A 23,975-nucleotide genomic window follows, 5' to 3' on the forward strand; every position below is an offset into this window, starting at 1 on the left:
GATACAGGTCATTTATCTTCCCCTTCGAGCAGTGTGACTTGGACAATAGGATTACATCGGATATACGGCACAGAAACAGGCCATTCGGCCCAACCAGTCCATGCCGGCGTTTATGCTCCACTCGAGCCTCCTCCCTTATTTCCTCATCTAACTATATCCACATAACCCTCGATTCCCTTCTCCCTCATATACTTGTCTAGCCTCCCCTTAAATGCGATACTATTCGCTTCAACCCCTCCCTGTGGCAGTGAGTTCCACATTCTCACCACTCTCTGGGTAGAGGTTTCTTCTGAATTCCCTTTTTGATTTCTTGGTGACTATCTTATGTTCATGGCCTCCAGTTATGCTGGTCCCCACAAGTGGAAACACTGTGTCTACTCTATCAAAACCTTTCATCATTTTAAAAACATTTGGTCACCTCTCAGTCTTCTTTTTTCAAGAGAAAAGACACCATGCCTGTCCATCCTTTTCCGATAGGTATACACTCGCCTTTCTGGTATCATCCTTGTAAATCTTCTCTGCACCCTCTCCAGTGCCTCCATACCCTTTTTATAATATGGTGACCAGAATTGCACACACAAAGTTTAACCAAGGTTCGATACAAGTTTAGCATAACTTCACTACTTTTCTATTCTACAACAATTCAATTCTATAACAATCGATCCCAATAATTTAACTCAATACTTTAAATTCTTAAGTCCAACTTTGTCAGCATGCTGCAGATAACTGGAGATAATTTTGTTTTAACTGCTGGATCTTTTGCTATTCCATCAACCTCTTATCCAACTGCAACTGGCATTGCCTAATATGGTAGTCTTTGGCTACGGCATAGTCCAGAGACACAAGTCTGCATTTTCTTCAACATACATCAACAATGTTAGAAGCACGTAAAACACTGGTCTTCCTGTGGCAAGCACAAACCACTAGTCTCTGAACTTTTCTTATTCGAACATAATATTTCTAATCTAAACATTCTATGATGAAAATATCCACGGCCAGTTGGTTGCAAACACCAACTGCTGCTCAGTGAAATCTCTCTCTAATGATAACAACCACATTTTCCCCGATATGGAATGAACTAAACATGAACACCTTTCAGAAGCTGAATTAACCGAGTTCCGGATGCCAACACCCCTCTCATCTTCCATTCACTTCAACTGAAAGGAAAACGCCAGATTTTAACAGTCGGGATTTGAAAGATATTTGCAACAGATGCTCGATATTCTTAGAGTTAGCATTGTTCTATATTCTGTCTACTCGAGGAGTTTGATAACAGGCTTTCTCCTGTGAATGTAGAGCTGGAATATTGGGCCGGAATGTATTTACTTGTTCATTTTGTTGACTCTAAAGCGTTGCCAATTATTTGATGTGATCTGTATTTTCTTAAATACATTTCCTGAATAAATTCAAATTTAAATTGAACCCAGATTTGCAGGCGTGATGCTCCATTCACCCATCGAAGGTGAGAGAGATGCTGTGGGGCACACTAAGTCCAGTATCTGAAAGTGATTCACAGACTGGGTTTTGTGTTTAGTGATCCGGGGCATGTTACCGACACCTTCCCACAATACCAAGGCGAGGAGAGGCACTCTGGAAGGTATGGGGAACTGGCATTTGTCCACGTGAGTAACCAAAGGTATGAGAACTGAAATAATCCAGAGTTAGAAAGGAGAAAAGGCCCCAAAATGGTGCAGTCAGTAACAGGACATCAATTAGTCTCCTCTTATCTTGGAACATTAAATGTCGACACACTCTGTTATTGAAACATCAAATATTATATTCCAGCCCAGTTATAGGGGTTATTATCATCAGAAACAAACTTCAACTGTCGGAATGGACACGATTCAGTCGGGATGTGATTAACAGCAGCAATGATAGCAGAATCTAACCACTGCAGTCACTTGTGAACTCGCTGGTGTGTCAGCAGGCGGGATGACACAGTGAATCCCTTCCCACACACGGAGCAGATGAACGGCCTCTCCCCAGTGTGAACTCGCTGGTGTGTCAGCAGGTTGGATGACCGAGTGAATCGCTTCCCACACTCCGAGCAGGTGAACGGCCTCTCCCCAGTGTGAACTCACTGGTGTTTGAGCAGATTGGATAACACAGTGAATCCCTTCCCACACTCCGAGCAGGTGAACGGCCTCTCCCCAGTGTGAACTCGCTGGTGTGCCAGCAGGTTGGATGAAACAGTGAATCCCTTCCCACACACGGAGCAGGTGAACGGCCTCTCCCCAGTGTGAACTCGCTGGTGTGCCAGTAGATCGGATGACTGAGTGAATCCTTTCCCACATTCAGAGCAGGTGAACGGCCTCTCCCCAGTGTGAACAAGCTGGTGTTTCACCAGGCTGGATGACTGAGTGAATGGCTTCCCACACACGGGGCAGGTGAACTGCCTCTCCCCAGTGTGAATGTGTTGATGAATTTGCAGCGCAGACGGGTAGCTGAATCCCTTCCCACAGTCCCCACATTTCCACGGTTTCTCCGTGGTGCGGGTGTGCTTCCGTCTCTCCAGGTTGGATGATCAGTTGAAGCCTCCTCCACACACAACACGTTTACAGTTTTCCCCCGCTGTGAATGGTGCGATGGTTTTTCAGGCTGTGTAACTGGTTAAAGCTCTTCCCACAATCAGTGCACTGAAACACTCTCACTCGGGTGTGTGGGTCTCTGCTTTTTCAGTCACACTGATGTTTGTAATCTTTCGCCACAGACAGAATAAACAAACAATGCTCCTTCCACATTCAAAGGCCGATGATATTCAAGTCCTGATGAATCGAGTGACTCTATCTGATCATGAAGTGATGTTTAGTTTGAGTTTCCCTCCTTCAAATCCTCTCCTTCTAACACCCTGCAAAAGGAGTTTACAAAAGTCATCACTAAGTACAGGATCGAAATTCAGAAGAGACAATTCTAGTTTCTATGGAACATTCTTTCCTTCTGCTGTGTGGCTTTAAGTATTGACTTAATAAAAATAATAAAGAGGGAGAAGATAGATTGAGAGTAAACTGACAAGGAACATAAATACAGTCAGAGCTTCTACAGATATATAAAAAGGAAGAGATAGCAAAAATAAACGTTGGTCCCTGAGAGAATTAAACGGGGAAATGGCAGAGACTTTAAACAAATATTTTGTGTGGTCTTCACGGTGGAAGACACTAAAAGCATCCCAATAATAAATCGATAATCAAGGGGTCACAGGGAGCGAGAAACTTAAAACAATCACTATCACTGGAGAAAAAGTACGAGACAAACTATTGGGACTAAAGGTGGACGTCCCCTGGACCTGATGGCCTGCATCCTGGGGTCTTAAAAGAAGTGGCTGCAGAGAAAGTGGATGGATTGGTTGTAATCTACCAAAATTCCCTGGATTCTGGCAAGGTTCCAGTGGATTGGAAAACCTCAAATGCAACACCCCTATTCAACAAGGGAGGGAGAGAGAGAGAGAAAGGAGGAAACTATAGAGCAGTTCGCTGAACATCTATCATTGGGAAAATGCTGGAGTTCATTATTAAGGAAATAGTAGCAGGACATTTAGAAAACCATAATAGTCAAGCAGAGACGGCATGGTTTTATGAAAGGGAAATCAGGTTTGACAAATTTGCTCGAGTTCTTTTGAGGATGTAACGAGCAGGGTGGATGAAGAGGAACCAGTAGCAGTTGTGTATTTACATTTCCAGAAGGCATTCGATAAGGTGCCAGATAAAAGGTTACTGCACAATATAATAGCTCACAGGGTTGGGGGTAATATATTAGCATAGATGTGGGATTGGCTAACTAACAGAAAACACAGAGTCGGGATAAATGGGTCATTTTTAGGTTGGCAAACTCTAACTAGTGGGGTGCCACAGGGATCAGTGCTGGGGCGTCAACTATTTACAATCTATATTAATGACTTGGATGAAGGGACGGAGTGCACTGCAGCCAAATATGCTGCTGATACAAAGATAGGTGGGAAAGCAAGTTGTGAGGAGGACACAAAGAATCTGCAAAGGGTTATGGACAGGCTCAGTGAGTGGGTAAAACATTGGCAGATGGAGTATAATGAGGGAAAATGTGAGGTTATGCACTTTGGTAGGAAGAATAAAAAAGCAAATTATTATTTAAATGGCGACTACAAAATGCTGCGGTACAGAGGGATCTGGGGGTCCTTGTGCATGAAACACAAAAAGTTAGCATCAGGTACAGCAAGTAATCAGGAAGGTAAATGCAATGTTGGCCTTTATTGAAGGGAAATGGAGTATAAAAGTAGAGAAGTCTTGCTACAACTGTACAGGGTGTCCGTGAGATCACACCCGGAGTACTGCGTACAGTTTTGGTCTCCTTATTTAAGGAGGGATATACTTGCATTGGAGGCAGTTCAGAGAAGGTTCACGAGGTTGATTCCTGAGATGAAGGGGTTGTCTTATGAAGTAAGATTGAGCAGGTTGGGCCTGTACTCATTGGAGTTTCGAAGAAGGAGAGGTGATCTTATTGAAATGTGTAAGATTCTGAGGGGGCTTGACAGGGTAGATGCAGAGAGGATGTTTCCCCTCGTGGGGGAATCTAGAACTCGGGTGCATAGTTTCAGAATAAGGGGTCGCCCATTTAAAACGGAGATGCGGAGGAATTTCTTCTCTCGGGGTGGTGAATCTTTGGAATTCTCTACCCCAGAGAGCTGTGGAGGCTGAGTCAGTCAATATATTTAAAGGGGAGATAGACAGATTTTTGAATTATAGTGGAGTCAAGAGTTATGTGGAGCAGGCAGGAAAGTGGAGTTGAGGTCAAGATCAGATCAGCCATGATTTTATTGAATGGCAGAGCAGGCTCGAGGGATCCAATGGCCTACTCCTGCTCCTATTTCTTATTGTTAATCTGTGAACCTTGACCTGAACCTTCCAAAATGTTACTGATTTTGAGCAATAGAAAAATATCTAAGCATTGATAAATGCATCATCTAACATCTCCAACTGAGCTAACCTGCTCTAACTATGTCAGTATTTGTGTCAGCTGTGACTCAGTGGGTAACACACTTGCCTCTGGGTCACAAGGTTGTGGGTTGATGTCGCACTCCAGAGACATGAACACAAAACTCTCGGCTGATGCTCCAGTGCAGTGCTGAGGGACTGCTGTAATGTCGGAGGTGCTGTCTTTTGGATAAGATGTTAAACCGAGGCCCCGTCTGCTCCCTCAGGTGGACGTAAAAGGTCCCATTGCACTATTTCAAGCAGAACAGGGGAGTTATCCCCGATGTCCTGACCAATATTTTCCCTTAACATCAGTGAAGCAGATTATCTGGTCATTATCACATTGTAAATTGGTTGCTGCGTTTCCTACATTACGATAGTGACTACACTTCAAAAAGAACTTAATTGACTGTAAAGGGCTTTGGGGCATCTGGTGGTGGTGAAAGGTGCAAAATAAATGCAAGTCTTTTTATTTTCTATGTGTCTTTTATTCCTCTCCCTTCTCCCATTGTGCCTCCTTTTGTCTGCTGTCATTTCCCCACCTCTTCTTCCCCACCCAACTTTACAGTTCATTTCTTGTGTACATGGTCTCTCTCTCTCCTTTCCCTCACTCTATCGCTCCCTATAAGCTGTCCATCTGCCTATCTCCCAGTTCTGATCAAATGCTCTCCCTCACCCATCACCATTTCTCCTTCCTCTATAGACAACAACAACTTTCATTTATATAGCGCCTTTAAGAACATAAGAGTTATGAGCAGGAATAGGCCATACGGCCCCTCGAGCCTGCTCCACCATTCAATAACATCATGGCTGATCATCAACCTCAACTCCACTTTCCCGCCCGATCTCCATATCCCTCGATTCCCCGAAACACCAAAAATGTATCTATCTCAGCCTTGAAATAACTCTGTAAAATGTCCCCTGGTGCTTCACAGGAGCATTATCAGATATAATTTGACACCGAGGGTCAAAGAGGCACATTTTAAAGAGGGTTAAAAAGGAAAAGAGTGGCTAAAGTAAATGTTGGTCCCCTGGAGGATGAGACTGGGGAATTAATAATGGAGAACAGGGAAATGGCAGAGACATTGAACAAATATTTTGTATCGGTCTTCACGGTGGAAGACACTAAAAACATCCCAATATTAGATAATCAAGGGGCTATAGGTAGGGAGGAACTTAATACAATCACTATCAGTAATGAAGTGGTACGAGGTAAAATAATGGGACTAAAGGCGGACAACTCCCCTGGACCTGATGGCTTGCATCCCAGGGTCTTAAGAGAAATGGCTGCAGAGATAGTGGATGCATTGGTTGTAATCTCACAAAAATCCCTGGATTCTGGTGCGGTCCCAGCAGATTGGAAAGCCGCAAATGTAACGCCCCTATTCAAAAAAGGAGGCAGACAAAAAGCAGGAAACTATAGCCCAGTTCGCCGAACATCTGTCGTTGGGAAAATGCTCGAGTCCATTATTAAAGAAGCAGTAATGGGACATTTGGAAAAGCATTATTCAATCAAGCAGAGTCAGCATGGTTTTATGAAAGGGAAATCAGGTGTGACAAATTCACTGGAGTACTTTGAGGATGTAATGAGCAGGATGGATCAGGGGCAACCAGTGGATGTGGTGTATTTGGATTTCCAGAAGGCATTCGATAAGGTGCCACATAAGAGGTTACTGCACAAGATAAAAGCTCACTGGGTTGGGGGCAATATATTAGCATGGATAGAGGATTGGCTAACTAACAGAAAACACAGAGTCGGGATAAATGAGTCTTTTTCCAGTTGACAAACAGTGACTAGTGGGGTGCAGCAGGGATCGGTGCTGGGTCCTCAACTATTTACAATTTATATTAATGACTTGGATGAAGGGACAGAGTGTAATGTAGCCAAGTTTGCTGATGATACAAAGATGGATGGGAAAGCAAATTGTGAGGAGGACACAAAAAATCTGCAAAGGCTCAGTGAGTGGGCAAAAATTTTGCAGATGGAGTATAATGTGGGAAACTGTGAGATTATCCACGTTGGCAGAAATAATAGAAAAACAAATTATAATTTAAATGGAGAACAATTGCTAAGTGCTGCAGTACAGAGAGACCTGGGGGTCCTTGTGCATGAAACACAAAAAGTTAGTATGTAGGTTCAGCAAGTAATCAGGAAGGCAAATGGAATGTTGGCCTTTATTGCAAGGGGGATAGAGTATAAAAGCAGAGAAGTCCTGCTGCAACTGTACAGGGTATTGGTGAGGTCACACCTGGAGTACTGTGTACAGTTTTAGTCTCCTTATTTAAGGAGGGATATACTTGCATTGGAGGCTGTCAGAGAAGGTTCACTAGGTTGATTCCGGATCTGAGGGGGTTGTCTTCTGAAGATAGGTTGAATAGGTTGGGCCTACACTCATTGGAGTTCAAAAGAATGAGAGGTGATCTTATTGAAACATATAAGATAATGAGGGGGCTCGATAAGATGGATGCAGAGAGGATATTTGCATCCACTCATAGGGGAAACTAAAACTCGAGGACATAGTCTTCGAATAAGGGACCGCCCATTTAGAACAGAGATGAGGAGAAATTTCTTCTCTCAGATGGTTGTAAATCTGTGGAATTCTCTGCCCCAGAGAGCTGCAGAGGCTGGGGCATTGAATATAATTAAGGTGGAGATAGACAGATTTTTGAACAATAAGGGTGTAAAGGATTACGGGGAGCGGGCAGGGAAGTGGAGCTGAGTCCATGATCAGATCAGCCATGATCTTATTGAATGGCGGAGCAGACTCGAGGGGCCAAATGGCCTACTCCTGCTCCTATTTCTTCTGTTGTTTGGGTCTTAAAGGAGGAGGGAGAGGTTTAGGGAGGGAATTCTGGAGCTTAGGGCCTCGGCAGCTGAGGGCATGGCCACCAATGATGGTGTGATTAAAGCCAGGAATGCGAGGCCAGAGATCCTGGAGGGTTGTAGGGCTGGAGGAGGTTACAGAGATAGGGAGGGGCGAGGGCACGGAGGGATTTGAAAACAAGGATGAGAATTTTTAAATTGAGGCTTCGTGCCCAGTCATCATTTCTCCTTCCTTTACAGACGCTCCCTGACCACTCTCCATTTCTCCTTCCTTTACAGACGCTCCCTGACCACTCTCCATTTCTCCTTCCTTTACAGACGCTCCCTGACCACTCTCCATTTCTCCTTCCTTTACAGACGCTCCCTGACCACTCTCCATTTCTCCTTCCTTTACAGACGCTCCCTGATCACTCTCCATTTCTCCTTCCTTTACAGACGCTCCCTGACCACTCTCCATTTCTCCTTCCTTTACAGACGCTCCCTGACCAATCTCAATTTCTCCTTCCTTTACAGACGCTCCCTGACCACTCTCCATTTCTCCTTCCTTTACAGACGCTCCCTGACCACTCTACATTTCTGCTCCATTTTTTGAAATATTTAAAGATTTTAATCTTTGAAGGTGGCAGGACAGGTTAACAAAGCTGTTAATAAAGCGTAAAGGATCCTGGGCTTTATAAATCGAGGCACAGAGTACTAAAGCTGGGAAGTTCTGCTAAAGCAATATAAAACACTCGCTCGAGCCCAGCTGGAGGATTGGGCCCAATTCTGGGCACACTTCAGGAAGGACACAAAGGCTTTGGAGAGGGGACAGAAGAGATTTACTGGAATGGTGCCAGGGATGAGGAACTTCATTTATGTGGAGACTGGAGAAGCTGGGATTGTTCTCCTTCGAGCAGAGAAGGTGAAGACGAGATTTGATAGAGATGTTAAAAATCATGAAGATGAGATAGAATAAAAAGAGGAACTGTTTGTAACACTAATAACCAGAGGGCACAGATTTGAGGCGATTGGCAAAAACAGAGGTCACATGAGGAAAACCATTTTCACACAAGGAGTGGTTAGGGTTTGGAATGCATTGCCTGACGGAGCGGTGGAGACAGAGTCAATAGTGGCCTTCAAAAGTGAATTGGACAAAGACTTGAAGCAGAATGATATTGCAGGGATTTGGGGAAAGGGCGGGGAAGTGGGATAACCGGATTGCTCCCCGAAAGTATCGGCGCAGACTCGATGGGCCGAATGGCCCCCTTCTGTGTTGCAATATTCTGTGATTCTAGAATTCTTTACAGACGCTCCCTGCTCAGTCACCATTGCTCCTTCATTTACAGATGCTCCCTGGTCCATTACTATTTCTCGTTGATTTACAGACGCTCCGAGAGTTTGACGCAGACACAGCGCATGCACTGACCGCTCCTTCGGGCTGGAGCGGACCCAGGACCCGGCAGACAGGGGGAAAATGTTCCCCGGTTTATATCCCCCGCCCCCCGGTGTGGGGAGAATGTTCCCCGGTTTATATCTCCCCCCCCCCCCGGTGTGGGGAGAATGTTCCCCGGTTTATATCCCCCCCCCCCGGTGTGGGGAGAATGTTCCCCGGTTTATATCCCCCCCACCCCCGGTGTGGGGAGAATGTTCCCCGGTTTATATCCCCCCCCCCGGTGTGGGGAGAATGTTCCCCGGTTTATATCCCCCCCACCCCCGGTGTGGGGAGAATGTTCCCCGGTTTATATCCCCCCCTCCCCCCGGTGTGGGGAGAATGTTCCACGGTTTATATCCCCCCCGGTGTGGGGAGAATGTTCCCCGGTTTATATCCCCCCCGGTGTGGGGAGAATGTTCCCCGGTTTATATCCCCCCCCGGTGTGTGGAGAATGTTCCCCGGTTTATATCCACCCCCCCCGGTGTGGGGAGAATGTTCCCCGGTTTATATCCACCCCCCCCCCGGTGTGGGGAGAATGTTCCCCGGTTTATATCCCCCCCCCCGGTGTGGGGAGAATGTTCCCCGGTTTATATCCCCCCCCCCGGTGTGGGGAGAATGTTCCCCGGTTTATATCCGGGCCCAGGGCTGCACTCGGTGTTGTTGTCCCCAGCGTTTCTTTAACCCGCTCCCTGGAGCTCGCTCACCTCCTGCGTCAGCGTCTGCCACCACCGCCTGCACATGCTCAGCTCACACTGCCCGGGTGATTAACGGCAGCTCTCCACCAATAGGAAGAGTGAGGCGGGGCTGGAGGACCGGATGGGTGGTTGGTCCTCCAACCAATTGGAGTGTGTGAGGGGCGGGGCTTCCGGCAGGCTGTAACTAGTGGGGTGCAGCAAGGATCAGTGCTGGGGCCTCAGCTATTTACAATCTATATTAATGACCTAGATAAAGGGACCCAGTGTAATATTTGCTGACGATACAAAGCTCGGTGAGACAGTAAGCTGTGAGCAGAACACAAGAGTGCAAAGATATATAGACAGACGATGTGAATGGGCAGTAAGGTGGCAGATTGAGTACAATGTCGGGAAATGTGAGGTTATTCACTTTGGTCGGAAGAATAGAAAAACAGAATATCTTTTAAATGGTGAGAAACTTTAAATGTTGGTGTTGAGAGAGATTTGGGTGGCCTTGTGCAAGAAACACAGAAAGCGAGCATGCAGGTACAGCAAGCAGTAAGGGGGTGGAGTATAAGAGTAAGGATCTATTGCTACAATTGTACAGGGCCTTGGTGAGACCACAGCTGGAGTACTGGGCAGTTTCGATCTCCTTATCGAAGGAAAGATATACTTGCCTTGGAGATGGTGCAACGGAGGTTCACAAGATTGATTGCCTGGATGAGAGAGCTGTCTTCCGATGAGAGATTGTGTAGAATGGACCTATACTCTCTGGAGTTTAGAAGAATGAGAGGGGATCTCATTGAAACATACAAGATTCTGAAGGGTATTGACAGGGGAGATGCTGAGAGCTAGAACTCGGGGGCTCAAAATAAGGGGGAGGCCATTTAAGACAGAGATGGGAAATTTCTTCACTCAGAGGGTTGTGAATCTTTGGAATTCTCTCCCCCAGAGGGCTGTGGATGCTCAGTCTATTCAAGGCTGAGATAGATAGATTTTTGGACTCTCGGGGAATCAAGGGATATGGAGATCAGGTGGGAAAGTGGAGTTGAGGGCGATGATCTTATTGAATGGCGGAGCAGGCTCGAGGGGGCGTATGACCTACTCCTGCTCCTATCTCTGATATTCTAATATTGATATCTGAAGGGTCTAGATTTATTAGTCCCACCCTTTATCTTAAGGGAACATACTTGCTCTGAACCCTCGCTATCTCCTCCTTGAATGCCTCCCACTGCTCTGACACTAATTTACCTTCAAGAAGCTTTTTCCAGTCCACTTTGATTAAATCACATCTCTGCTTAGTAAAATTAGTTTTAACCTAATTGTGAACTTTTATTCCTGGTCCATCTTTGTCCTTTTCCATAACGACCCTAAATCTAACTGAATTATGATCACCAGCACCAAAATACTCTCCCACTGATACCCCTTCCACCTGCCCAAGCTTCATTCATTAAACCTAAGTCCAGAACCACCCCCTCTCTTGTTGGGCTTGCTACGTAATGGCTAAAAAAAGTTCTCCTGAATGCATTTTAAGAATTCTGCTCCTTCTATATCTTTCACACTAATTCTATCCCAGTTAATATTTGGGTCGTTGAAATCCCCGACTATTGCTGCCCTATTATTTTTGCACGTATCAGAAATGTGCCGACATATTTGCTCTTCTGTCTCCCTCTGACTGTTTGGGGATCTATAGTACATCCCCAGCAGTGTGATCGCCCCTTTTGTGTTCTTCACTTCTCCCATGTGGCCTCATTTGATGATCCTTCGAACATATCATCCATCTCCACAGCTGGAATTGTTTCTTTAATCAACACTGCGACGCGCTCTCCTTTTTTTATCCCCGTCTCTATCTCGTCTTAAAACCCTGAAACCAGGAATGTTGAGCTGCCATTCCTGCAGTTCTTTGAGCTGTGTTTCACTAATAGTTACAATATCATACCCCCACAAGACAGTCTGTGCCCTCAGCTTATCTGCCTTAATCCCTAGACTCCTTGCATTGGCATTGAAGTATTTCTAGATTGATTCCTGTGATGAGAGGACTGTCTTATGGTGAGAGTTTGTGTAGAATGGGCCTATACTCTCTGGAGTTTAGACGAATGAGAGGTGATCTCATTGAAACACACTGGCACTGGCATTTAGCGCTGCCAAACTCCCTTATTGTCTATTTTCTAGCCTTTGTTTCCTCTGCCTTCCAAACAATAGCCATACTCTCTCTCTATCCATACTGTCCCCTCTCTCTCTATCCATACCGTGCCCTCTCTCTCTATCCAGTGAGGATATTGTCCGGTCCTGTTGAGGTGCAACCTGTCCGGCTTGTACTGGTCCCAGCTCCCCCAGAAACGCTCCCAATGCCTCAGGAATCTAAAACCCTCCCTCCTGCACCAAACTCCAGCCATGCATTCATCTGCTCTATCCTCTTATTTCTGTACTCACCAGCACGTGGCACCGGGAGTAATCCGGACATTACTACCTTTGAGGTCCTATTTTTTAATCTCTTTCCTAGCTCCCTAAAATCTGCCTGCAGGATTTCATCCCTCTTTCTGCCAATGTCATTGGTCCCGATGTGGACCACAACCTCTGGATGTTCATCCTCCCCCCTCAACAATGTCCTGCAGCCACTCAGTGACATCCTTGACCCTGGCACCAGGGAGGCAACATACCATCCTGGCATCATGTCTGTGCCTGCAGAAGCGCTTGTTTGTTCCCCTAACTATCAAATCCACTCCCACTATTGCTCTTCCACTCTTCTTCCTCCCCGCTCTGTGCAGCTGAGCCACCCACGGTGTCGTGGACATGGCTCTGGCTGCACTCCCCAGAGAAACCAGCGGTATCCAGAACTGAAAACCGGTTAGCGAGCGAGATGCACTCAGGGGACTCCTGTCCTACTCTTGCCCCATAACGCTGAAAATGTTTTAAACTCATGTTTATCTCTTTCGAAAGTTACAAGTGAATCTGCTTCCAGCACCCGAACAGGCAGTGCGTTCCAGGCCAGAACATCTCGCTGCTTCATTAGTCCCCTCATGTAGCATCTAGTTCATTTGCCAATCACATTCAATCTGTGCCTCTGGTTACTGAACTTTCTGACACTGGAAATTGTTTCTCCTTATTAAGAGGATTGGCGGGCTGGAGGAAGTTACAGAGATAGGAAGGGGTGAGGCCTTGGAGGGATTTGAACAAGAGGATGAGAATTTTAAAGCCTGAAGCCACCAGCCGTCTCCCCCAGTGCAGAATGTGACTCACTGCGAACAGAAAGGATTTGTGTTTACTTACAAAAGATGCATAATGAAGGGAAATCAATCTCTGTATCTTTAACTAACAGTGACATGGGGGAAATGAATGACCTTTAAACACCTGGTCCACTTGGCACTGAAGTGTCTGAAAGTCATAATAGGAACTCCAGGGAAACAAAATACTGACAAATGTTAAACTGTTTTGCTGACAAAAGAAATCTCGATTTAACTTTAAAAGATGAATTGTTTAACAGGGGTTCACACAGACCCACCTGACAGGCCGACTCAGGATCCACCCCTCAAGCACCGCGATTGGTTGCAGAACACGCTGCTCGCTGGGCCCTCCGGTCTCTGACCTCTCTTCCTGTTGGTTCCCAGGACAATCAATCACCACTCGCCAACATGACACTGCCACATTAAGTTGAGGGGCTCAGAGGAAGAAATAAAATGGGGCCGTGAATCTGATATAAGAAATAAAATTAGAGAAGCATAATTAAATTTATAAACAAAACTATTTAAAGTCAAATCAAATGAATTGTTGCATTTAATACATCCTTCTGGGCCAAGTGGAAACAAGTGATGTGTGGGCTGTGCAGAGTGTCTGTGCCCGGTTACACAGCGTGTCCCTGGCTCCCCGCTCCAAGTGCACATGTTTCAGCTCACATCCAACTGACTGGATAATCCTCGCCCGTCTAAACCCCATCACACAAATAGCAGCATTTGATGTTTAGTTATGACCAAACTTTATAAACACTGGTTAGGCCTCAGCTGACACATTGTGCTCAATTCTGGGCACCACACTTTCAGAAGGGTATCTACACCTTAGGGAGGGACCAGAAGAGATTTACTGGAATGGTACGAAGGAGGAGGGACTTCAGTTATGTGGAGATACTGGAGAAGCTGCGGTAATTCTCCTTGGAGCAGAAAAGGTTAAGAGGAGATTTGATAGAGTGTTCAAAATCATGAATGGTTTTAATAGACTAAATAAGGAGAAACACTTTCCAGTGGCAGAAGGGTCAGTAACCAGAGGACACAGAGTTCAGGTGATTGGTAAAAGAAGCAGAGGCGACATGAGGAACCATTGTATAAGCAGCGAGTTGTTGCAATCTGGAATGCACTGCCTGATAGGGCGGTGGAAGCAGATTCAATAGTGGCTTTCAAAAGTGAATTGGATAAATACTAAAGGGACAATATTTGCAGAGCTATGGGGAAAGAGCAGGGGAGTGGAACTAACTGGATAGCTCGACCATAGAGCCAGCACAGGCACGATGGGCCGAATGGTCTCCTGCACTTTCATTCTATGAAAATGGCGGATGATCTTTTCCAGAATGCTGCGACCACATATCCCCAGAAAACCAAGACCGCCTATTTCCATCTGTGTAATATCGGCCGTCTCCATCCCTGCCTCAGCTCACCCTCTGCTGAAACCCTCGCCCATTCCTCGGTTATCTCTAGACTTGACTATTCCAACACACTCCTGGCTGGCCTCCCACATTCTACCCCACGTAATCTTCACCTAATCCAAAACTCGGCTGCCCGTGTCCTAACTCGCACCAAGTCTCGTTCACCCATCACCCGCTGTGCTCACTGACCTACATTGGCTCCCGGTTAAGCAAAGCTTCGATTTCAAAATTCTCATCCTGGTTTACAAACCCCTCCATGGTCTCGCCCCTCCCTATCTCTGTAATCTTCTCCAGCCACACAACCCCCAGAGATGTCTACTCTCCTCTAATTCTGCCTCCTGAGCATCCCTGATTATAATCGCCCAACCATTGGTGGCCTTGTCTTCTGTTGCCGAGGCTCCAAGCTCTGGAACTCCCTCCCGAAACCTCTGTGCCTCCTCCCTGAAAGCACTGACTCTCGCTTTGTTCAGTTCTGCACTCACTGGTTAACATACGATATCGGAGCAGCAGTAGGCCATGCGGCCCCTCGAACCTGCTCTGCCATTTAATACGATCGTGGCTGATCCGATCATGGACTCAGGTCCCTTCCCTGCTCGCTCCCCATAACCCCTTATCGTTTGAGAAAGTGTCTATTTCTGTCTTAAATTTATACAATGTCTCAGCTTCCACAGCTCTCTGAGGCAGTGAATTCCACACATCCACAACCTTCAGAAGAAATTTCTCCTCATCTCAGTTTTAAATGGGGGCTCCTTATTCTAAGATTATGCCCTCTAGTTCTACTCTCCCCCATCAGTGAAACATCCTCTCTGCATCCACCTTGTCACGCCCCCTCATAATCTTATATATTTCGATAAGATCACTTTTCTATCTTCTGAATTCCAATGAGTAGAGGCCCAACATATTCAACCCCCTCATCTCCAGAATAAATTTTGTGAACCTTTTCTGAACTGCTTCCAAAGCAAGTATATCCTTTCGTAAATACAGAAACCAAAACTGTACGCAGTATTCCAAGTGTGGCCTCAACAATACCCTGTACAACTGTAGCAAGACTTCCCAGCTTTTATACTCCATCCCCTTTGTAATAAAGGTCAAGATTCCATTGGCCTTCCTGATCACTTGCTGTACCTGCATACTGATCTTTTGTGTTTCATGCACAAGTACCTCCAGGTCCCGCTGTACAGTAGCACTTGGTAATCTTTCTCCATTTAAATAATAACTTCTTCTGTGATTTTTTTTCTGCCAAAGTGCATGACCTCACACTTTCCAACATTATACTCCATCTGCTAAATTTTTGCCAACTCACGTAGCCTGTCAATGTCGTTTTGCAGATTTTGTGTATCCTCCTCACACATTGCATTTCCTCCCATCTTTGTATCATCAGCAAACTTGGCTACACTACACTCGGTCCCTTCTTCCAAGTCGCTAATATAGATTGTAAATAGTTGGGGTCCCAGCACTGAACCCTGCGGCAACCCACTAGTTACTGATTCCCAAACTGAGAATGAACCATTTATCCCGACTCAATGTTTCCTTATAAGTCAACCCTCTCATCTCCGGAATCAACTCATGAACCTTCTTCCAACTGCCTCTCCTTTCCTCCCCTGAAGATGCTGAATCTGTCTGGTTTCAGTTCTGCACTCACTGGTTCCCCTCCCTCCCCTCTGTCCCTGCCCCTGAAGGTGCTGTCTCGGGCTGGAATCAGTTCTACACTCACTGGTTTCCCTCTTATCCCTTGAAGATGCCGACACTGGCTGGATCCAGTTCTACACTCACTGGTTCCCCTCCCTCTCCTCACCTGATGGTACTGACTCTGGCTGGGTCCAGTTCTACACTCACTGGTTCCCCTCCCCTGAAGGTGCTGACTCTGGCTGGGTCCAGTTCTACACTCACTGGTTCCCCTCCCCTGAAGGTACTGACTCTGGCTGGGTTCAGTTCTACACTCACTGGTTCCCCTCCCCTGAAGGTACTGCCTCTGCCTGGGTTCAGCTCTACACTCACTGGTTCCCCTCCCCTGAAGGTACTGACTCTGGCTGGGTTCAGTTCTACACTCACTGGTTCCCCTCCCCTGAAGGTGCTGACTCTGCCTGGGATCAGTTCTACACTCACTGGTTCCCCTCCATCTCCTCCCCTGATGGTGCTGACTCTGGCTGGGTCCAGTTGTATACTCAGTGGTTCCCCTCCCTCCCATCTGCCCTGTCCCTTAAAGCGCTAACTCTGGCTGTGTTCAATTCCACACTCACTGTTTCCCCTCCCTCCCCTCTCCAGCAGGCAGAGTTTAGGGAGCTAGGAGAGAGATTAAAAAGCAGGACCTCAAAGGTAGTAATCTCCGGATTCCTCCCAATGTCACGAGCTAGTGAGTACAGAAACAGGAGGATAGAGCAGATGAATGCCTGGCTGGAGAGATGGTGCAGGCGGGAGGGCGTTAGTTTCCTGAGGCACTGAGACCACTTCTGGGGGAGGTGGGACATGGACAAACCAGATGGATTGCACCTCAACAGAGCCGGGACCAATAACCTCGCGGGGGGTTTGCTAGTGCTGTTGTGGAGAGTTTAAACTCGCTTGGCAGGGGGAAGGGAACCTGAAAATAGAGTCAGTAGGGAGGGGAGTAAAGCTGGAATTAGGAAGCAAAAAGAAAGAAAGTGAGTTTGAAGGAGAGAGGAAACAAGCAGGAAAAAAGTGTAAAAAAACAAGGCACTTTGTCTAAATGCACGTAGCATTTGTAACAAAATAGATGAGTTGACGGCACAAAGATACAAATGGGTATGATCTGATCGGCATTACAGAGACGTGGTTGCAAGGTGACCAGGTCTGGGAATTAAATATTCAGCGGTACTGGACAATCCGGAAGGACAGACAGAAAGGAAAAGGAGGTGGAGTAGCTCTTTTGATAAAGGATGGAATCACTGCAATAGTAAGAAACGATATTGGCTCAAATGATCAGGATGTTGAAACGGTTTGGGTGGAGATAAGGAACAATAAGCGGAAAAAGTCACTGGTGGGTGTAGTCGATAGGCCCCCCAACAAGAGCTACTCTGTTGGTCAGCGCATAAACCAGGAAATAGTGGGGGCTTGTAAAAAGGGAACAGCAATAATCATGGGTGATTTTAACCTCCATATTGATTGGACAAACCAAATTGGTCAGGGTAGCCTTGAGGAGGAGTTCATAGAGTGCATAAGTGATGGGTTCCTTCAGCAGTATGTAACGGAACCAACCAGGGGGCAGGCTATCTTAGATCTGGTCCTGTGTAATGAGACAGGATTAATTAACAATCTCCTAGTAAAGGATCCCTTGGAATGAGTGATCATAGCATGATCTGAATTTGAAATTCAGATGGTGGGTGAGAAAGTTGGATCTCTAACCAGCGTACTAATCTTAAATAAAGGAGACTATGCAGGTATGAGGGCAGAGTTGGGTAAAGTGGACTGGGAAAATAAATTAAAGTGCAGGACGGTTGATGAACAGTGGTGTACATTTAAGGAGATATTGCATAACTCTCAAGAAAAATATATTCCAGTGAGGAGGAAATGGTGTAAAAGAAAATATAGCATCCGTGGCTAACTAAAGAAATAAAGGACGGTATCCAATTAAAAAAAAGGGCATACAAAGTGGCCAAAACTAGTGGGAGGACAGAAGACTGGGAAGCTTTTAAAAGCCAGCAGAGAATGACTGAAAAAAATGATTAAGAAAGGGAAGATAGACTATGAAAGTAAACGAGCACAAAATATAAAAACAGATAGCAAGAGTTTCTATAGGTATATAAAATGGAAAAGAGTGGCTAAAGTAAATGTTGGTCCCTTAGAGGATGAGACCGCGGAATTAGTAATGGGGAACATGGAGATGGCAGAAACTCTGAACAAATATTTTCTATCAGCCTTTACGGCAGAGGACACGAACAATATCCCAACAGTGGACAGTCAAGGGGCTAGAGGGGAGGAACTTAACACAATCCCTAAGAAGGTGGTACTCAGTAAGATAATGGGACTAAAGGCGGATAAATCCCCTGCACCTGATGGCTTGCATCCTCGGGTCTTAAGAGAAGTCGCAGCAGGGATAATGGATGCATTGGTTGTAATTTACCAAAATTCCCTGGATTCTGGGGAGGTCCCAGCGATTGGAAAACTGCAAATGTAACGTCCTTATTTAAAAAAGGAGGCAGAAAAAAAGCAGGAAACTATAGAGCAGTTTGCCTCACTTCTGTGCTTGGGAAAATGTTGGAGTCCATTCTTAAAGAAGCAGTAGCAGGATATTTGGAAAAGCAAAATTCAGTCAGGCAGAGTCAGCATGGATTTATGAAGGGGAAGGCATGTTTGACAAATTTGCTGGAATTCTTTGAGGATGTAACAAACAGGGTGGATAAAGGGGAACCAGTGAGTGTGGTGTATTTGGACTTCCAGAAGGCATTTGACAAGGTGCCACGTAAAAGGTTACTGCACAAGATAAAAGTTCACAGGGTTGGGGGTAATATATCAGCAAGGATAGAGGATTGGCTAACTAACAGAAAACAGAGAGTTGGATAAATGGTTCATTCTCTGGTCGGCAACCAGTAACTTGTGGAGTGCTGCAGGGATCAGTGCTGGGACCCCAACTATTTACATTCTATATTAAAGGACTTGGAAGAAGGGACTGAGTGTAACGTTGCCAAGTTTGCTGCCGATACAAAGATGGGAGGAAAAGCAATGTGTGAGGACACATAAAATCTGCAAAAGGACATAGACAGGCTAAGTGAATGGGAAAAAATTTGGCAGAAGGAATATAATATTAGATAGTATGAGGTCATGCACTTTGACAGAAAAAAAAATCGAAGAGCAAGTTATTATTTAAATGGAGAAAGATTGCAAAGTGCTGCAGTACAGCGGGACCTGGGGGTACTTGTGCATGAAACACAAAAGGATAGTATGCAGGTACAGCAAGTGATCAGAAAGGCGAACGGAATCTTGGCCTTCCTGATCCATGTTTATGAAAGGATATACTTGCTTTGGAGGCAGTTCAGAGAAGGTTTCGGGGATGAGGGGGATGACTTATGAGGAAAGGTTGAGTAGTTTGAGCCTCTTCCCATTGGAATTCAGAAGAATGAGAGGTGATCTTATCGAAACGTATAAGATTATGAGGGGGCGGGACAAGGTGGATGCAGAGAGGATGTTTCCACTGATGGGGGAGACTCGAACTAGAGGGCATAATCTTAGAATAAGGGGCCACCCATTTAAAACTGAGATGAGGAGGAATGTCTTCTCTCAAAGGGTTGTAAATCTGTGGAATTTGCTGCCTCAGAGAGCTGTGGAAGTTGGGTCATAGAAACATAGAAAATAGTTGCAGTAGTGGACCATTCGGTGTTTTTGTGACTGGAAGGCTGTTTCCAGTGGGGTTCTGCAGGGCTCAGTGCTGGGATCCTTGTTTTTTGTGGTATATATCAATGACTTGGACATCAATGTTGGGGGTATGATTAAAATGTTTGAAGGTGACACTAAAATAGGCTGTGTGGTTGAGAATTAAGAAGAAAACTGCACACTGCAGGAAACTATAAATGTACTGGTCAGGTGGGCAGTAAAGTGGCAAATGGAATTTAATCCAGCTAAGTGTGAGGTAATACATTTGGGGAGGTCTAACAAGGCAAGGGAATATACATTAAATGCTACAACACTGAAAATTGTAGAGGAACAAAGGGACCTTGGAGTGTAGGTCCACAGATCCCTGAAAGTGGCAGGCCAGGTCGATAAGGTGGTTAAGAAGGCACATGGAATACTTGCCTTTATTCGTCAAGGCATGGAATACAAGAGCTAGGAGGTTATGCTTGAACTGGTTAGGCTGCAATTGGAATACTGTGTGCAGTTCTGGTCACCACATTACAGGAAAGATGTGATTGTACTGGAAAGGGTACAGAGGAGATTTACAAGAATGTTGCCTGGACTGGAGAATTTTGGCTATGAGGAAAGATTGGAGATGCAGAGTCAATTTTCTTTGGATCAGAGGACACTGAGGGGAGACCTGATGAAAGTGTATTAAATTATGAGGGGCCTGGATAGAGTGGATAGGAAGGACCTGTTTCCCTTGGCAGAGGGATCAACAACAAGGGGACACAGATTTAAAGTAATTGGTTTAGAGGAGATACGAAGTTAATTTTCTTCACCCAGAGGATGGTAGGGGTCTGGAACTCACTGCCTGAAAGAGTGGTAGTGGTAGAGGCAGAAACACTCAGCACATTTGAAAAATACTCGGATGTGCACTTCAAGTGTCATCACCTACAGGGCTACGGACCGAGAGCTGGAGAGTGGGATTAGGCTGGATAGCTGTTTGTTGGCCGGCACGGACGCGGTGGGCTGAAATGGTCTCCTGCCATGCTGTAAAGTTCGATGATTTTATGATTAATGATCTAGATGAAGGGACCGAGTGTAATGTATCCAAATTTGCTGATGATACAAAACTAGGTGGGACAGTAAGCTGTGAGAACACAAGAGTCTGCAAGATATATATATAGACTGTGAGTGGGCAGTAAGGTGGCAGATGGAGTATAATGTAGGGAAATGTGAGGTTATTCATTTTGGTAGGAACAACAGAAGAACAGAGTATCTTTTAAATTATGAGAAACTTTTAAACATTGGTGTTCAGAGAGATTTGGGGTGTCCTTGTGCAAGACACACAGAAAGTGAGCATGCAGGTACGCAAGCAATAAGGAAGGGAAATGGTTTGTCCTTTATTGCAAGGGTTTGGAGGAAAAGAGTAAGGAGGTCTTGCTACAATTGTACAGGGCCTTGGTGAGACCACACCTGGAGTACTGGTCACAGTTTTGTTTTCTTATCAAAGGACGGAAACACTTGCCTTGGAGACAGTGCAACAAAGGTTCACAAGATTCCTGGGATGAGAGGGCTGTCTTATGAGGAGATAGTGTGTAGAATGGGCCTATATACTCTCGAGGTTAGAATAATGAGAGGTGATCTCATTGAAGCATACAAGGTTCTGAAGGGGACTGACAGGTTAGATGCTGAGAGGTTGATTCCCCTGGCTGGACTGTCAAGAACTAGGGGCACAGTCTCAGGATAAGGGGTAGGCCATTTAAGACAGAGTTGAGGAGGAATTTCTTCACTCAGAGGGTTGTGAATCTTTGGCATTCTCTCCCCCAGAGGGCTGTGGATGCTCAGTCTATTCAAGGTTGAGATAGATAGATTTTTGTATATTAAGGGAAGCAAGGGATATGGAGATCAGGCGGGAAAGTGGCGTTGAGGGCGATGATCAGCCATGATCTTATTGAATGGCCGTGCAGGCTCGAGGGACATTATGGCCTCCTCCTGCCGCTATTTCTTATGTTGATATCCAGGGGACTCTAGATTTATTAGTCCCACCCTTTTTCTTGAAGGTAACATACTTCCTCTGAACCCTCATTATCTCTTCATTGAATGCCTCCCACTGCTCTGAGACTGATTTAACTTCAACATAAGAACATAAGATTTCAGAGCAGGAGTATGCCATTCGGCCCCTCGAGCCTGCTCTGCCATTCAATGAGATCATGGCTGATCTTCTACCTCAACTTCACTTTCCTGCACTATTCCATATCCCTTGATTACCTTAATTTACAAAAATCTATCGATCTCTGTCTTAAATATGCTCAAAGACAGAGCCTCCACAGCCCTCTGGGGTAGAGAATTACAAAGATTAATGAGTGAATAAGTTTCTGCTCATCTCAGTCCTAAATGGACAACCCCTTATTTTGAGACTGTGACCCCTGGTTCGAGACTCCTCAGCCAGAGGAAACATCCTCCCTGCATCTATCCTGTCATGCTTTGTAAGAATTTTGTTTGTTTCAATGGGATCATCTCTCATTCTTCTAAACTCTAGAGAATACATGCCTAGTCTACTCAATCTCTCCTCATAGGACAATCCTCCCACCCCAGGAATTCAGTTTGGTGAACCTTCGTTGCCATCCTCAACAGCAAGTACATCCTTCCTTTGGTAAGCAGCCAAAACTGTACACAATACTCCAGCTGCAGTCTCACCAGGGCCCTATATAATTGCAGTAAGATGTCTTTACTCCTGTACTCAAATCCTCTTATAATAAAGGCCAACATACCATTTGCTTTCTTCGTTGCTTGCTGTACCTGCATATTAACTTTCAGTGATTCGTGTACAAGGACACCAAGGTCCCTCTGAACACCAACGTTTCCCAATCTCTCACCAATTCAAATAGCTGTTTCCAGTCCACTTTGGCTAAATCACATCTCAGCTTAGTAAAATCAGCTTTTCCCCAATTGAGAACTTTTATTACTGGTCTGTCTTTGCCCTTTTCCATAACTACCCTAAATCTAACTGAATTATGATCACTAGCACCAAAATGCTGTCCCATTGATACCCCTTCCACCTGCCCAGCTTCAGTCCCTAATACTAAGTCCAGAACTTCCCCCTCTCTTATTGGGCTTGCTACGTACTGGCTAAAAAGTTCTGCTGGTTGCTGACCCCTCTGTGAAGGGAAATAGGACCTTCCTATCCACTCTATCTAGGCCCCTCATAATTGTATACACCTCATTAAGGTCTCCCCTCAGCCTCCTTTGTTCCAAAGAAATCAAACTATTAAGAGGGTTGCTGGGCTGGAGGAGGTTACAGAGATAGGGAATGGTGAGACCCTGGAGAGAGTTGAACAAGAGGATGCGTATTTTAAAGGCTGATGCCACCAGCCATCTCGCCCAGCACAGAATGTAACTCACTACCAACAGGAAGGATGTTACTTTAACTACTACGAATGCATAATGCGGGGAAATCAATCTCTGTCCCTTTAACTAACAGCGTCATGGAAAGAGGGAAATGAATGACCTTTAAACACCTGATTAACTTGGCACTGAAGTGTCAGAAACTCATAATAGGAACTCTAGGAAAACAAAATACTGACAAACGTTACATTGTTTTGTTAACAAAAGAAATCTCGATTTAACTTTTAACAGATGAATACGTGGCTTGAGCAATGGTGCAGCAGGGAGGGATTCAAATTCCTGGGGCATTGGAACCGGTTCTGGGGGAGGTGGGACCAGTACAATCCGGACGGTCTGCACCTGGGCAGAATCGGAACCAATGTCCTCGGGGGAGTGTTTGCTAGTGCTGTTGGGGAGGAGTTAAACTAATATGGCAGGGGGATGAGAACCAATGCAGGGAGATAGAGGGAAACAAAAAGGAGGCAAAAGCAAAAGACAGAAAGGAGATGAGGAAAAGTGGAGGGCAGAGAAACCCAAGGCAAAGAACAAAAAGGGCCATTGTACAGCAAAATTATAAAAGGACAGAGGGTGTTAAAAAAACAAGCCTAAAGGCTTTGTGTCTTAATGCAAGGAGTATCCGCAATAAGATGGATGAATTAACTGTGCAAATCGATGTTAACAAATATGATGTGATTGGGATTACGGAGACGTGGCTCCAGGATGATCAGGGTTGGGAACTCAACATCCAGGGGTATTCAACATTCAGGAAGGATAGAATAAAAGGAAAAGGAGGTGGGGTAGCATTGCTGGTTAAGGA

The 23,975-nt window shown here is 45.5% G+C and overlaps 1 pseudogene; it reads right to left on the reverse strand.

Moving 5' to 3' along the window:
* Window positions 1–1,897: 1,897 nt before the first annotated feature.
* On the reverse strand, window positions 1,898–14,577 carry LOC139235568 (zinc finger protein 239-like; annotated as a pseudogene).
* Window positions 14,578–23,975: the final 9,398 nt, after the last annotated feature.

Source organism: Pristiophorus japonicus, chromosome 23 (genome assembly GCF_044704955.1).
Source record: "Pristiophorus japonicus isolate sPriJap1 chromosome 23, sPriJap1.hap1, whole genome shotgun sequence".
NCBI lineage: Eukaryota > Metazoa > Chordata > Chondrichthyes > Pristiophoridae > Pristiophorus > Pristiophorus japonicus.